This window comes from Tenrec ecaudatus, chromosome 2 (genome assembly GCF_050624435.1).
Source record: "Tenrec ecaudatus isolate mTenEca1 chromosome 2, mTenEca1.hap1, whole genome shotgun sequence".
In the NCBI taxonomy this organism is placed as follows: Eukaryota; Metazoa; Chordata; class Mammalia; order Afrosoricida; family Tenrecidae; genus Tenrec; species Tenrec ecaudatus.
In genome coordinates this window covers 254,250,026-254,265,779 of record NC_134531.1, presented here as the reverse complement: position 1 = coordinate 254,265,779, position 15,754 = coordinate 254,250,026, and the positions used below count along the sequence as shown (strand labels likewise).

The 15,754-nt window shown below is 42.6% G+C and overlaps 1 protein-coding gene across 1 annotated transcript in view; it reads left to right on the top strand.

Annotated features, from left to right (window-relative positions):
* The window catches only part of EPHA6 (EPH receptor A6), a 1,136,602-nt gene that overhangs the window by 765,715 nt on the left and 355,133 nt on the right, over nt 1-15,754 (top strand).

Genomic DNA, 15,754 nt, shown 5'->3' with positions numbered 1-15,754 from the left:
AATGTTTGTTGTGCTTTGCGCAGCATCACTATGGGCCACAGCCAACTTGAAAGCACCTAACAATGGGGTTGTTCTACCTTGCATTTTTTTGGTGATACCTAGAAGTCGCTAAAGCCTCTTATATAAAGTAAGATAGGCCTTTCTATTAAACTAGGAATAGAAAGCCAATTGACAGAAACGTTTATGCATCCTCAGCCTAAGACTTGCAACGGCATATATTGGAAATTAAGTAATTAGGACAGGTAATGGCACAGCTCAACTAGTAATCTAAAAATATTTATAAAACAATTATTTTCTCAATCTTCAAAAGATTGAGAGCATAAGAAAAATGGACTTGCCTGCTTTACCAGAAAGGTGGGGTGGGGAACTTAATAATAGCACACTATTTTCATATGTTTTAAAAGAAGATGCTGTCACTCTTGGCTACTCAGTTAATCGCAGCACATGGCAACCCAATGCATTCTGAGTAGACTTGCTCCAGGCAATTCCAAGACTGTGAACTTTTGGAAAGATAGTGATATACCTTTCATTAGCACTCGAAATCCTCTATTTTCAAGAATTTTGTTCAGCAGAACATGACCAAACACTCCCAAACACACAAGCACAATCTAACTCATCCATATCACTCCCTGGAGGTAAGGAGAAATTATAAAATTATGGTCAAGTCTCATACTTTAGGAAGAAAGCTGAGTGCTTTCAGTGCTAAATAGCGTAACGATCCCCATGTATCTATATGCTTACACATGCAAATTGCCCTTAATTTGTATAGGGGGATGTTCTCAGAAAGTGTAAGTAAGCAGAGGAATATTTATTTTGATTTGAATGTTGGAAACAGTTGACAAACACAACAAAATGAACTAATAGAGTAGAGCAAGAAGTAGAAAATTCAGTCTCTAAAAACCAAGAAGGTACAAAATCCTATCTTCATGATTAGTACTTGCAGGACACATCGTGCAGGGCCCTATTTGACCTCCTCTGGCTCCCTATTGCCATAAGGGACATAAGGGACAGACCTGCCGCCCCTCTCCATTCTTGGTTACTTATTCGGACATCAAGCATGTGGCACTCTACTTTTAAGCTAGGTTCCATCATTCCTTGCATCGGCCACACAGCACCCACAGACAATACTCCCAATCACTGGGGTTTCTTAGGTTTGTCAGGAAGGTTAACATAAGACAGGATCAGGAAACAGTAAGATTACAGTCAGTGGTCCACACCAACACCTCTCCTCAGCCAGCAACCAAATCTCTCTAGTTCACAGCCTCTCGGCTATGTGATCCCTTGACCGCAGGATCAAGAACCCCACCTGTTGTGCTATCCCACAGTCCCACAGACTTAGCACTGCTCCTCTTGCTTCATCCCACTGCCTCCGTGTCACAGTCTGGTGCAACTGGTCTCAGTCTCTGCCACTTCAAACACATCTGGAACATGCTCTTCTCATGGTCTTGGGCGATTTCTTTATCAGCTGCGGCTTCTTTCTTGTAGCCAGTGGGGTGATACTGAACACTAACTAAGCCCCACACCAATTCATATATTCCACCCAATCATTTGGTGGGAGTTACCAAAAATAAATAGAAGAGAAAAGCCGTAATAAGGAATTTCAGTTTTATCTTACTGCATTACACAGTTGCACCACATATGTACCTCTCTGCGTGTAAGATTTTGAGCGGCCAGTGATTAGAGAAGCTATTGAGGTTTTATAACAGACTGTACTCAAGAAGAATTTTATTTTCATTTAAATCATTTTGTTCGGGGTTCATACAACTCTTACCACAATCCATACATACATCCGTTGTGTCAAGCACATTTGTTGCCCTCATCATTCTCAAAACATTTGCTTTCCACTTGAGCCCTAGGTATCAGGTCCTCATTTTCCCCTCCCTCCCCATTACCCCTCCCTCATAAACCCTTAATAATTTATAATTTATTATTATTATTTAATCCTATATTACACTGTCCGACGTCTCCCTTCACCCACTTTTCTGTTGTCCATCCCCCAGGGAGGAGGTTACCTGTAGATCCTTGTAATTGTTTCCTCCTTTCTACTCCACCTTCCTGCCACCCTCCCACTATCACCACTCTCACCAATGGTCTTCAGGGGTTCATCTGTCCTGGATTTCCTGTTTTTCCAGTTCCTATCTGCCCCCATGTACATCATCCGGTTTAGCCAGGTTTGTGAGGTAGAATTGGCATCATGAATGGGGGTGAGGGGAGGGAAGTGTTTCGGAACTAGAGGAAAGTTATGTGTTTCATCGATGCTACACTGCCCCCTGACTGACTCATCTCCTCCCCGCTACCCCTCTGCAAAGGGTTTGCCTACAGTTGGGCCTTGAGTCCTCACGCCCCACTCCCCCTCATTTAAGATGATATGATTTTTTGATCTTTGGTGCTTGATACCTGACCCCTTCGACACTTCATGATCACACAGGCTGGTGTGCTTCTTCCATGTGGGCTTTTTTGCTTCTGAGCTAGATGGCCACTTGTTTACCTTCAAGTCTTTAAGACCCCAGGCGCTATATCATTTGATAGCTGGGCACCATCAGCTTTCTTCACCACACTTGCTTATGCACCTGCTTTGTGTTCAGCAATCGTGTTGGGAAGGTGAGCATTATGGAATGTCCGTTTAATAGAACAAAGTGTTCTTGTATTGAGGGAGTACTTGCTTGAAGCCCAATGTGCATCTGCTGCCTTAATACTAAACCTATAAATATATGCACATAGGTCTATTTCCCCATCATACACACACACACACACACACATACACATATACATATGTGCATGCCTGTATTTAGGCCTCTATAAATGCCCTTTGCCTCCTAGTTCTTTCCTCTATTTCCTTTTACATTACTCTTGTCCCACTACCATGCTCAACCTTCACTTGGGTTTCAGTAATTCCTCTCAATTACATTGCCCTTGGTCACTTCCTTCCTGGCGTCCCACACCCTCCTTGCCACTGGTTTTGAATCACTCGTCCCCTAGTCCCTGGGTTGGTTAACACCGCTTCCTTTCCTCACCTCCCCCTCTCCTATGTCCCTCTGAAACCATCAGTCCCATTGTTTTCTTCTCCATATTATTTATCCAGCCTATCATATCTAGATGGACATGCAGAGATAATAATATGGACATAAAATGCACAAGACAGGGCCAAACAAAGTGACGCAGAAAAACAAAACAATGACCGCAACAACAACAAAAAGCCAATGACACACAAAATCAAAAAAGAAAGAAAGAAAAGCCTATAAATAGTTCAAGGTCTATTTGTTGACATTTAAAAGTGTTTTCTGGTCGGGTCTGATGGGGAGCCATGCCATTGCACCAGTCTAATTTTGATACTCCCTTGGGACTTCCTTGTTCTACTCCCCTTGCTGTTCGTTTGCATGCCCTTAGTGTTTTGCCTCGGTATACTGGAATCAGCTCCGGCACAAATCCCACACTGTGTCTCCAGTGTTGTCCCTCGTAGGGCTATGGGTCAGTGAGGGATCTCGTGTCTCATAGTGGGGTTGGCCATATGGTTCTCTGTGTGCATTGGCTGCTCTCAGTGGGGCTATTTTCCTCAGGGCTTGGTGGGCCAGGGTGTGCTCCAATCCCTTCCTCCCCCTTCATTTGCTTCCACTTCAGTCTGGGTATGGTAGGTCAGTTCCTTTCCTCCACCTTCCATAGTGGGGGCCAAGCTGGTTCTGGTTGGGGGCAGCCCTATAGTCCAGTCTTTTTATGGATTCCTCCACATGTTAGGTTGTCCTCCTGGTTTGGCGCATCATGATGGGGTCTGTATGCACATTCCAGTTCTGTGGGTACACAACCAATACTCTCCCCCTGGGTGGGTTAGTGCCCTGTTCCCCCTATGTCATCATTTCAGTTACTCCCACTCCCATTCTTCCTCCTTCTTCCCCCTCTTCCCCTTCTTTATGTTGGACTCACATGTACCTCCCTGAGTTTGGTCTGACCTCCCGCCGACAACCTATGCTTCCATGCATGTATTGCGAGATAAGTGTCTATTCTTCTATTCCTGCCGTGCTGGTTATACTTCCCTCAGGGGACTCATACCTGTACTTTTGAGATTGACTTACCTCGCTTTACATGATTCCCTCTAAGTCTTCCCATGATATGACATGTTTCATGTGATCGTCCATGCTTTTTCAGTGCTGCATAGTACTCCATGTGTGTAGTGCCAGAGTTTATTAATCCACTTATCTATCGGTGGAAACTTGGACTGTTTCCAGTCTTTGCAATTGTGAATTGTGCCACAAGAAACATTGGAGCACAGCTGACTGGTTGTATTTTTTTTGTTACCTCCTCTGGGTATACGCCCTATAGAGGGATGACTGAGGGTCATAAGGTAGATCAATATCTATTTTGGTTAAGTATCTCCAGATTGCTTTCCAAATCTACACAACCATAAGGGGAGGAGGGTTCCTATTTCACCATAACCACTCCACCACATGTAGCTCTCTGATTTTCTGATTTGGGCTATTCTCAGTGGTATTAAGTGGTATCGCATGATTGTTTTAATGTGCATTTGTCTTATGGCTAATGACCGGGAACACTTTCTCATATGCTGTTGGCTATATGGGTCTCCTCCCTAGGGAAAGTTCTTTTCAGTTCTTTGGCCCACTTCCTTTGGGGGTTAACTGTTTTCCTTTTTTGAAGGCCATGAGGGTGCTGTAGATGTTAGTAATGAGCCCTTTGTCTGATATGTCATTACTAAAATCCTCTCCCAGTCTGTGGGTTGTCTTGTCACCATCTTGGTGACAAGGTGTTTTATTCTTCTTAAATCCAATTTGTCAATTTCCAGTTCACCTGTGTGTGTACCCTTCCCTATTGCAGTGAGCCTATGAATTCCCTGGACCAGTGATCTTAGGTTTGTCCCAATTCCCTCCTTGATGTTCCTGATGGTTTGGGGTTTTACTTCTAGGTCTGGGATCCACCTTCAGTTTTTTCTTGTGCATGGGGTGAAGTAAACATCTTGTTTCATTTTTATACATGTGGATATCCATTGTTTCCAGGACCACTTGTTTAAAAAGGCATCCGCTTCCCACTTGATGGTTTAGGGACCCTTGTTGAAGATCAGTTGTCTATCTGCTGATGGTTTTATTCCAGGGCTTTCTGTTCTTTTCCACTGCTCTGAGTATCTGTCATTATGCCAGTTCCATGCTGTTTTAACCACCGTAGCTGTATAATAGGCATTAAAATCGGGTAAGGCGAGTCCTCCTTCTTCCTGGGGAGTTCCCTGCTAATTATGGGCTTCTTCCCTCTCCATATGAAATTGGTGATCAGTTTTTCCAATTATTTGAAGAATGATATTGGTATTTGAATCAGAATAGCATTGAACTTGTAAAGTGCTTTGGGTAAGATTGTCATCTTTACTATGTTGAGCCTTCCAATCCAGAAGCATGGGATGTTCTTCCATTTGTGGAGGTTGCTTTTGATTTCCTGTAGTATGGCTTGTACTTTTCCTTGTATAGGTTGAGATAGTTAAAATTTATTTTGCCAAACTGGCCAATAAAAACACGTGGGGTTAACTGAAGGGAGGAGAGATAAATGGCTCAATGATCCTTGCCTTTCTAGTTCTCAGGTCTCTTGCTTTATGATGGTGGGACCCAGAGTGTAGCTGCCTTAGCCAGTTTCCTGCTTCAGTTGGCAATGCTCACTTCCTGCAAGACATCCCTGAGGAGAAGCTACATGGACTTACCCCGATGCAGCCCTGGGTGCTGGAGCAGCCGTGTGGAGACCCTTGCCAGCGCTCAGATGCTTACACATTCACTGACTCGGCTTTCCTCCTGCAGTCAGCATCATTGTGTGTGTTTTGTGAGATGGAGAAGGACTTTGTGGATTGGTGTCAGACATATGGATTAATGTTGGACTTGTGGGCTTGGACAGCACTGATTTCGGATGTTTTCTTGATGCACACTTAAGCTTTATATAAAACTCTCTCTTATAAATGAGTTTCTTTGGATTTGTTTTTCTAAAGTACCCAGACTAACACATAGGTCTTTAGGGTTTTGGTTTTTTTTAAATATATTCCTAAGTATTTCCATTTGTTCTTGGCTACTGTGAAGGGTACTTCCTTCTTGATTCCCTCTCCCCTGAGACTGTTCAATGCATATAGAAAATCTACCAACTTCTATTTGTTGATCTTGTATCCTGTCACTCTTCTATATTCCTCTATTGCTCTAAATATTCCTGTTGTGGAGCTTTTGGGGTTTTCATTATACAGGATCATGTCATCTGCAAATAGCGATACTTTAACCTCTTCCTCTCCCATTTGGATCCCTTTCAGGCCCTTACACTGTCTTATGTTGTTAGCTAGAACCTTCAGTACGATACTGAATAGAAGTGGGAACAAAGGCATCCTTGTCTTGTGCCCTTTTTCAGTGGGGTTGTTTTTGTCTTTTCCCCATTAACTATGCTGTTTGCTGTTGGCTTTTTGTAGATAGCTTGTATCATCTTGAGTAATTTACATTCCATTCCTATATTATGTCTTAATTAGGAATGAGTGTTGGATGTTGTCAAATGCTTTTTCTTCATCTATTGATATTATCAAATGGTCTTTATCCTTTATCTTATCAATGTGGTGTATAATATAGGTGGATTTTTGTGGTGTTAAACCATTCTTGCATTCCTGGGAAAAATCCTACCTGGTCGTGGTGGATGATATGTTTTATATACGGTTGAATACTATTGGCCAATAGTTTGCTAAGGATTTTTGCATCTATGTTCATTCGAGATATTGGTCTGTGATTCTCTATACCCATGGGGTCTTTGCCCTGTTTGGATATCAAAATTATGCTGGCTTCATGCTTTGGAATACTTTGTGTCAACTCTTTCCTGAATGCTTGGTAAAATTCTGCTGTGAAGCCATCTGGCCTGGGGGCTTTTTTGTCGGTAGCTTCTTCATGACCTTTTCTATTTCTTCTTTCGCTATGGGTTTGTTGAAGCTCTTGACCTCTGTCTGAGATAATCTAAGGAGGGACTGTTTTTCCAAGTATCTATCCATGTCTTCCACATTTATGAATTTATTAGAATACAGACCTGCATATTACTTTGTAATTATCCTTTTAATCTCATTGGTGTCTGTTGTAATTATCCCTGTTTCGTCCCTCATGCTGGCTATTGATGTTTGCTCATTCCTATCCTTGGTCAGATTCACCAGCGGTCTGTCAATTCTGTTGATCATTTCATAGAGCCAGCTTTTAGCTGCATTTATCCTTTTCTCTAGTCTTCTCACTGGTTTAACTCTACCCTGATTTTCATTATTTATTTACTTTTGCTATTGGAGAGGTGTTCTGTTGACTCTGTTCTAGTTGTTTGAGGTTTTGTGATAAAGTATCTCTCAGAAGCCTCTCTTATTTCACATATGCATTTAATGATATCAAGCAGCTACCTCTAATAATAATTGCCTTCGCAGTATCCCTTAAGTTGTGATATGCTGTATTCTTGTTCTCACTAGTTTCTAGAAACTTCCTAATATCCTCTCTAATTTGGGTCTGTACCCATTCATGTCACAGGAGATGGTTATTCATCCTCCAATTGATTGCCCTTACTTTTCTGGATGTCCTTTTATTAATATCCAGCTTTATGGCATGGTGATTTGAGAAAGATGTCTGAATAATATCTAGGTGTTTGAAATCACTCAGGTGTCACTTATGTCCCAGCATGTGATTTATTCTTGAAAATGATCCATGTGGGCTTGAGAAGAATGTGATTTTTTGTGTGTTTGGATAGAAAGCTCTATAAATGTTTATCAGTCCCAATTGCCTAATTACATGGTTTAGCTCTGTGGTCTCTTTACTGAGCTTCTTTCCCGGTGATCTTTCTTTGATAATGTAGTGCTAAAGTCACCTACAGTGATTGTTGAATCCGTGATTTCTTTTTTCATATATTTAATAATTTGTTTAACAAAATTCACTGCTCCATTGTTGGGCGTGTAAATATCCAATTGCTAACTGGATCTTAGTTTACTGAGATTTTGAGCGTTATGTAGTGTCCCTCCTTATCTCTTTTTCTGGTTTGAACCTTGAAGTCCATTTTGTCAGAGATTAGGATTGCCACCCCTGCTCCTTCTAAGTTCCCATTTACCTGGTATACTTTCCGCCGGCCTTTTATTCTTAGTTTATTTTTGTCTGTTCACTTAAGTTGTGTCTCTTGCAGGCAACATATTGATGGATTATGTATTCTAAGCCACTCCTCCAGCCTTTTCTTTTAATGTATGAACTGAGTCCATTGGTTTCAGAGTTATTATCACAATCTGTGGACTCATTGTTGTCATACCCTGTCTTTTTTGGGGATGTTTTCCTATCTCCCTTCATATCAGTGTGCTTTTTTTGAGTAGGGAGTTTCTGTGTTGTCTTCTTTTCCCTCTGAGGCCCTTTTGTCTTGGTAATTGTTGCAGGCATGTTGGCTTCTGGATGGATTTGAGTTATATGGTGGTCTCCTGTTTGTTCTTAGTGGAAGTTGACCCTCTGGCTATAGTGAGTCAGCCAGTATCTTCCACAAGGTTGGGTGTCTTGCAGCATTTTCTTTGAGTTTTTCCTTGACCTTTGAGACTCTTATACCCCCATATATCTAAATGGATAATTTAACAGGGTAAAGGATTCCTGGGCAGGCATTTTTTTCTTTCATTTTTTGAAAAATGTTGCTCCACTCTCTTCTCCTCTTTATGATATCTGCTGATATGTCTGGGCATGTTCTTACCTGAGCTCCTTTCTATGTGATTGTCTTCCTTTATATTGCTGTTCTTAAAATGGTCACTTTTTCACCGAAGTTGGATATTTTTACTATTATATGTCTTGGTAAGTTCTTCTTGGGTTCTAGTCTAGTTGGTGTCCTTTCTCCTTCTTGTATTAGTGCCTGGCTCTCCCTTGATAGGATGGGAAAGTTTTCTTCCAGAAATTCCTTTGCTATCTTGGCTCTTGACTTGTGTGGTGTGTTGTGCACTGGTAGACCAATTATTCAAATATTATTCCTTCTTCATAGCATCTATCATTGATCTCAGGTTATCTTCTGCTTCTTTAATTTTCCTCTTTGACTGTCTCTCCTGCTTGCTTACATCTGTTTGAGTGTCTTTGAGATTACTATTGCAGTTCCCTGCCTCCTCAAACCCAATCATAATTTTTTAACCTTGTGTTTGGCTTTTGATATCTCATCCATTAGCTCCTGTATATTCCTTTGGTGTAGGGGCTTCATACCCTCTAATGTGGGCTTCATCTCCTCTATCATTACATCCTTATTTGCATTGCTTCCCTCGTCTCCTGTATTATTCCTAGCAGACTCCTGAAATTCCCTTCTGTGACAGATCCTTCTATGAGAGTCATCAACCCTGCTACTGTGTTTTTCTCTCTGTTTTTATTTGTTGGGAGTGATGTGGTCTTCTGATTTTTCCTCATTCCTTTTGTAGGCCTCATGTTTCTGGGAGAACAGGGGGCCCTTAGTTCCTTCTCTGTGTTACTATTAAGGATGCTTTCAGGGACTGGCTGTGACCTACTATAGAGGTGGGTCACACTGCCATGTAGGCCAAGTTCCTTGATGGTTCAGTGGCCAATAGTGGTGAGAAGTTTCAGTGACTGAAGAGGGGCTGGGGCCTAAATGAATGCCCCTAGGCTGCTTTGACCTGGTCTGTCAGGGCACACTTATAAGCCCTTTTTCTTGTTTAATTGAAAAAAGATAGAGAGCAAGAGAGAGAGAGAGAAAATCAAAAGCAAAAAATAAAATAATGAAAATAATGAAAAAGAGAGAAACAGGGGGAAAATTTTTCTTCTCCCTTTCCCTCCAATTTCTAGAGATGCCTAATAGAAGGCAGAGGTGGGGTGGGCCTCACTGCCACAGGAAGTGGTGCTAATCTAGGGCTCCAGACTCAGGCTACGTGAGGGGAATGAATGTTCTTGCGATCAAGCATGCACTCCCCTAGGTCCCTGCAGGCCTGTAGTGTTAAGCTGGTAGGCAGAGGTTATGCTGGTGGGAGACACACAGCAGCAGTGGGCCGCCTGCACTGGCCAGAAAGGGCTAGAACACCAAGGTCTGCTCTGGGAAATACCAGGCCAAGGTGCCTGCCTCCTATACTGGCAGGAACCGGCTGGGTCAGGGAAGCCTAGAACTTAGGGCTTCCAGCGCTGGGAACCACCGTGGTGTGGGCCGGCTGGAGCAGACAGAGATGGCTCCAGCAAGAAACGCAAAGGCGGGTCCTTGGGCTCCTTAGCAGGCAGGAACGTTTGCCGTTCAGGGCGCTGGTGCTGTGAATGGTACAGGGCTCCACAGTGGCAAGGGCTGGGTCAGGAATGGACAGAGGCGGTTCTGGTGGAAAACAGAGGGCAGTGGTGCAGGCCCTCCACACTGGCAGGAATGGGCTGGGGCCGGCAAGCTTCGTATCGGGAGCTGCCGGTGCTGGGAACCCCATAGGGCCCTGCAGTGGCATGGGCCAGGATTGGCTTTGGCAGTGGGCACGCACCAGTGGGAAGTTCCCAGCTCTGGTGGCTGAGAGAGTGTGCCGCAATGGGGCCTCTCAGGCAGAGAGTGAGAGTGGGAGCAAAGCTGGTGGGAGCAGGTGGGCAGACGGGGGTGTTGGTGGCATGGGTCCAGGTGGCAATGGGGGCTGATCGTCCCCAATGCTGGTCACCCAGCCAGCTACCGGTAGATTGCAGATCAGTTACTAGGGCCCTGGGTGAATGGAAGGAGGGACCCGAGCCCAGAGGCTGATCGCTGCCACGTGGGGAGAGGGGAACTCAGAAAAGAGAAACTTCTCTCTTAGTGGGGTCCCCTGAGTGGGCCTTTGCTGTAGGGGGGGGGGGGGGCCTGCCACAGCTTCGAGTGTCTCAGCAGCGCAGCCATGCTTGGCATGGAGTGCAGCCTCCTGGCATGGAGGCCCCTCCTGGGAGTGGAGTCGGTCTATCTCTGATCTTGGCAGCAGTAGCTGCGCACCCTGGGGTCACTCATCCTGATGAGCCAAGATTCCTCAAAAGTCGGATCCTGGGTCACTGAGGCCCAGGCTCAGGACAAATGCATGGAGAGGGATGAGGTGCTGTCTCAGGGGGATTTCTCACTCAAAAGAATCCTTCTGTTTGGCTACCTGGACACTAAACCTGCCTTGTTCCAAAGAGCCCTCAGAGAGTGTGGCTCACCTGCTGACCATCTTGACTGCTTCCCCATCGAATATTTAAAATAAGTGCCTTTGTTAGGTTTTCTCTTTTATATGTTTCTCCCCCAATGTGATATTTTTGACAACAATCTTTAATAGAAGCGTACCCCAAACAAGCATCACATGAATGTCTCCACTGTTGGAAGAAGGGAAGGAGTAAATGAAGGTTACAAATTGTATTAATATATCCCAGTAGGAGAGAAATAGAGCTAAAAAAGAAATGAAAATAAAACACTCTTTAACATGTTTTTACCTAATTATGTCTTCTTTCACTCAAGAATTGAAAATTAGAATATACTAAGACTTTTTCATTATAGGTACCCACATGACATGATCACAGAATACAATGTTCTTTGATAAATAATAGGGATAGCAGGCAGGAGTGTCTACACAGTAGACACTTATTTTCCTATTTTTTCTGGGTAATTTCCATCTCTTCATTCAGCAGCATCCAATCCGTATAGACTGAACTACAGGATGACAGATTTTCTGCTGTCACACTAGGTAGGAGACATCAATATAATCCTAGGACAGCCAGCTAAGCAAATAATTCTAAACACAATTCTTTTAAGACATTTAAGTTCAATGTTTTCTTCTCTATACTATGCTTTTCATATGCATGTTGCCCTGGGCCACCAGAAGAGTGAAGACAGCAGGCTGGCCTTGTCTCAGAAATATTACTTAAACAGCCCAGATTTTGCCATGAAGAACTTCAAAAGTGACTGAACTCCCTTTGGCTTTGGCTGCAGTTTAAACCATCAAAGAATCAAAAGGTTCACTTTCCTTGTCTTGTCCTTCTTTTTTCTCACAAAGCTCCATATGACCACACAGGAAACCATGTGGCTATATCTGACCTCTTCTAGCTACCCAAAGGAGAAGGAGAATCCATACCCCTTGATTGCCATAGACAGAAGTCATATATGCTTCCAATTTTCATCCTTTATTTGTTTCCCTAGCACCCCATTCTCAGTACCAATTTCTGATCAGCTGTTTTCTAGGGAAACAAGACAGCTAGCCTCAAGCTTGTGTAAGAAAAAAAATTATATCAACAAAGAAATGTATTTCAAAGAAGTAGCACAGCCAAATCAAACTCAGGTGCTAGTTAAAGGCCCCTCCAAACTCCTGCAACTTCTGGCCAATATGCAGGACGGTAAAGCTGTGAGATAATTGATGTTTATTGCGCCAATCTGACTGATAAACACATGTGGGGTTAATTGGTGGACAGGGAGATAAATGGCTCAGTGAGCTTCGCCTTTCTGGTTATCTGGGCTCTTGTTCTCTGATAGTCGAACCGGGGTGCAGCTGTCTTAACCAGTTCCCTGCTTCAGCTGGCAAGGCTCACTTCCTGCAAGACATCCCCGTGGAGAAGCCACATGGACCTACCCTGATGCAGCCCTGGGTGCTGGAGCAGCCATGTGGAGACTCCTGCCAGCACTGAGATGCTTACACACTCACTGATTTAGCTTTCCTCTTGAAGTCACCATCATTGCATGTGCTTTATGAGATTGAGGAGAACTTTGTAGATCAGTGTTGGACATGTGGGCTAATGTTGGACTTATGGGCTTGGACGCACTGGGTTGGGAAGCTTTCTTAATGTGCACTTACCCTTTATATAAAACTCTCTCTTATATACATATGAGTTCCTGTGGACTTGTTTCTATAGTCTACCCAGACTACCACAAGCTGGAAGTTGGAGATTACAGGTTGGTGGGTACAGAGTCAAATGAATACAAGCTCAGCAAGAACGTGATAGTGCACCAACAACTTCCAGTGTTGGCAGCCCACAAGGACCACTGGTTCTAGAAGCCAGAAGTAAGATCCAAGAAAGGAAGAAGGGCAGGAAGAAAGGGAAGGGAGGCAAATTCTCCTCACCAGCTTTCACAAGTAGGCCACACCCTCAGGAGATGTCATTAGGCCGTGTCATGAGTGAGAGGTTGGATTCCAGTCATATTTTTCTCAGGTATGCCAAGTTGACACAAAACTAACCATCACAGCACCTAAGAACATAAATATCATTTTTCCTTAACAGTAAGAACAATAACAGTATGAACGTGGTTATATAGATAGAGAACTATGCATATATGTGTATAGGAAATCATATGTGAATGCACGTGTGTTTATGTTTGGGTGCTTCTTTAGGCAATGTGTAAGCATATCCAAATACATTGAAGGATTAGTTTACTGAGTTAAAAGGTTTAGGACCATAGTTTCATGGGCTAATTCATCTGGCATAACACAGTACATAAAGATAATAAATGAAATGGATTATTGACTCTATGTCATAGTTGAGTGGCTTCTATGATTTTAAAAAGTCAAACAATCTATTTTCTTGATCTACACAGTCTCTCATCTTTTTCTAGAGACTAGTTTTTGTCTGTTCAATTAGGAAATTTCATTCACCTCATGGCTTAACAATTCACATTTTCTTTGTCCTCAACCTTACGCCATATTTTGAAACTGCCTGTAGATTCTAATGATTTATTCCTGAAAGAGAGAATTTCCTTGGTAGGGCTTAGGCCAAATCTCAACTCACAATCCAGTTTAATGATTATGAACCAGAGATCAATGAAGGCCCCATTCAATGAAAAAGGATAATATCAAGAGGCAGGATGAGCAGATATCACACAAGATTCCAACTGTTGTTGCTGTTGGGTGCCATAGAGTCAGATCCAAACCTTAGCAACCATATAGACAGCGATACAAAACGCTGCCCGGTCCTGTGCCATCCTCAGAATCATTCCTGTGCCTGAGACCACTGTGTCAATGCATCTGGTTGAGGGTGTTCCTCTTGTTTTGCTGCCCCTCTACTTCACAAAGCATGATGTCCTTCTCCCGGGACTGGTTTCTCCTGACAACTTGTCCAAAGACTATGAAATGAAGTCTTGCCATCCTTGCCTCTACGGAGCCCTCTGACCTTACATCTTCCAAGACAGATTCTGACTGGGACTTTTGAAGTTAGCCTTCAATTATGTCTTGAATGTGAACATTTAATTTTCATATTGCTATATGATTCAAATTCTATAAAAATCAGAAAAAGAGATACAGAAAATTATTCTACTAAAAATGTCTAGAAACCCAACAAATATTTTAACCAGGTAAAAATAAATCCTCCCCACAATTTCACTGACAGAAACTCCAGGCAAAGCAAAGATTGTTCTAAGGAAGCAGATTTCAATCTGTCCCCACAATTAGGCATGCCTGAGAGGGGAAAATCAAAGTTCCACTCTATGGGAGACTGTGAAAAAGAGAAGTCTGAAATTTTTCAAAGCAGGCATTCCAAGTCCTCCACAGGAAACCGGAGGATTGATACTCTCATGGAAAAAGCTATCTTAAGCTGCTAGTTCTGCAGTGTGCTGTCTTGGATTAGCTATGGGAAAGTATGCGCGTACAAAATGGAATATGCTATCTGGTTGTGTAGTGTTTTGATCAATTGTCTATGTCTTTCAAGGAAAACGATTTTAGTTTTGATAAAGTTGGTGACAGGCGATTCTTTATGGCAGCTGTAACAGAGCAGAATTATTTGTCTCCTCAAATCAATTCTACCTGTTGAAAATTAAGTCCGTGCCGTCAGCACAGTAAGAGGCGGTCTTTCTCCCAACCAAGACGGCACACAGCCAGTATGTCCACCATCATGGCACGACAGCACTAGTTTAAAAGACACACAAATAAAGCACACCTCCAGTTTAGAGTACCGGAAATCAGGAATGGATATAGCCTCAAAGAATACTAAGCCTCACTGTTGAGTTAACACCACAAAACACTCTATTTGAAATTTAATGAAAGATTGATATATAGCCTAATCTGATTTTCTTGAAAATAATAGTATTGAAATATTGCTATTAAAACCCTCTTGTAAAATATTTAAATTGGTCCCCTCCAGGTTCCTTAGCCCTCAAGCCTAAGCAGAGGTCCGAGTGGCTTAAAGAAAAAAGGAGGAAAGTGAAACTGAAATGGACTTGGAGTCTTGTGACAAACAGGTTCACTTCAAACAACAACACAAACAAAAACAAAACAAAAATATTTAAATTGGAGACCTCAAATGTGGTTTAAAGCAAACAAAGCATGACATGAATAACTCTGGAGACACTGAGAAAATGAAGATAGCCATAGTTCTGAGGCAACCATAGGTTCGGCCTTTTGTGAAAGAGACAGGGATTTCTCTAGAAATGACTATAGTGCTCAGTTAGATAGATTTTAAGATAAAGAGTTTGATAGTATTCAGAACAGGCTTCAGATCATTTCAAACAATGACCAAAAAATTCCTTTAATTTTTTTTTCATTTTCAGAAGCCAATCAAATGAGTTTTAGCAGAAGTTCTCTGTCACAGGTCTAGAATCTAAATTACTCGAGGCAATATGTTTGGCCCATAAGCAAAAATAAATTAACCCCAACATTGCTGAGCCTCTATGGCTTCCATTAGTTCTTATACTGAAGTTATTTAAGAGGCACAGGACTTCATTCGGTGCCAGTGTTTTGGTTGTAAAGCATTTATACTTAGATGGGTGAAATTGGGAAGGCTCTTCCACATTATGATTTTAGCATGTTGGTTGGCTAAAGTTGTCAGAAATATGATCCGTCCTTTGGGGTTTATTTCTGGTTTTGTGTTTGGCTTTGCACTCATGCAGT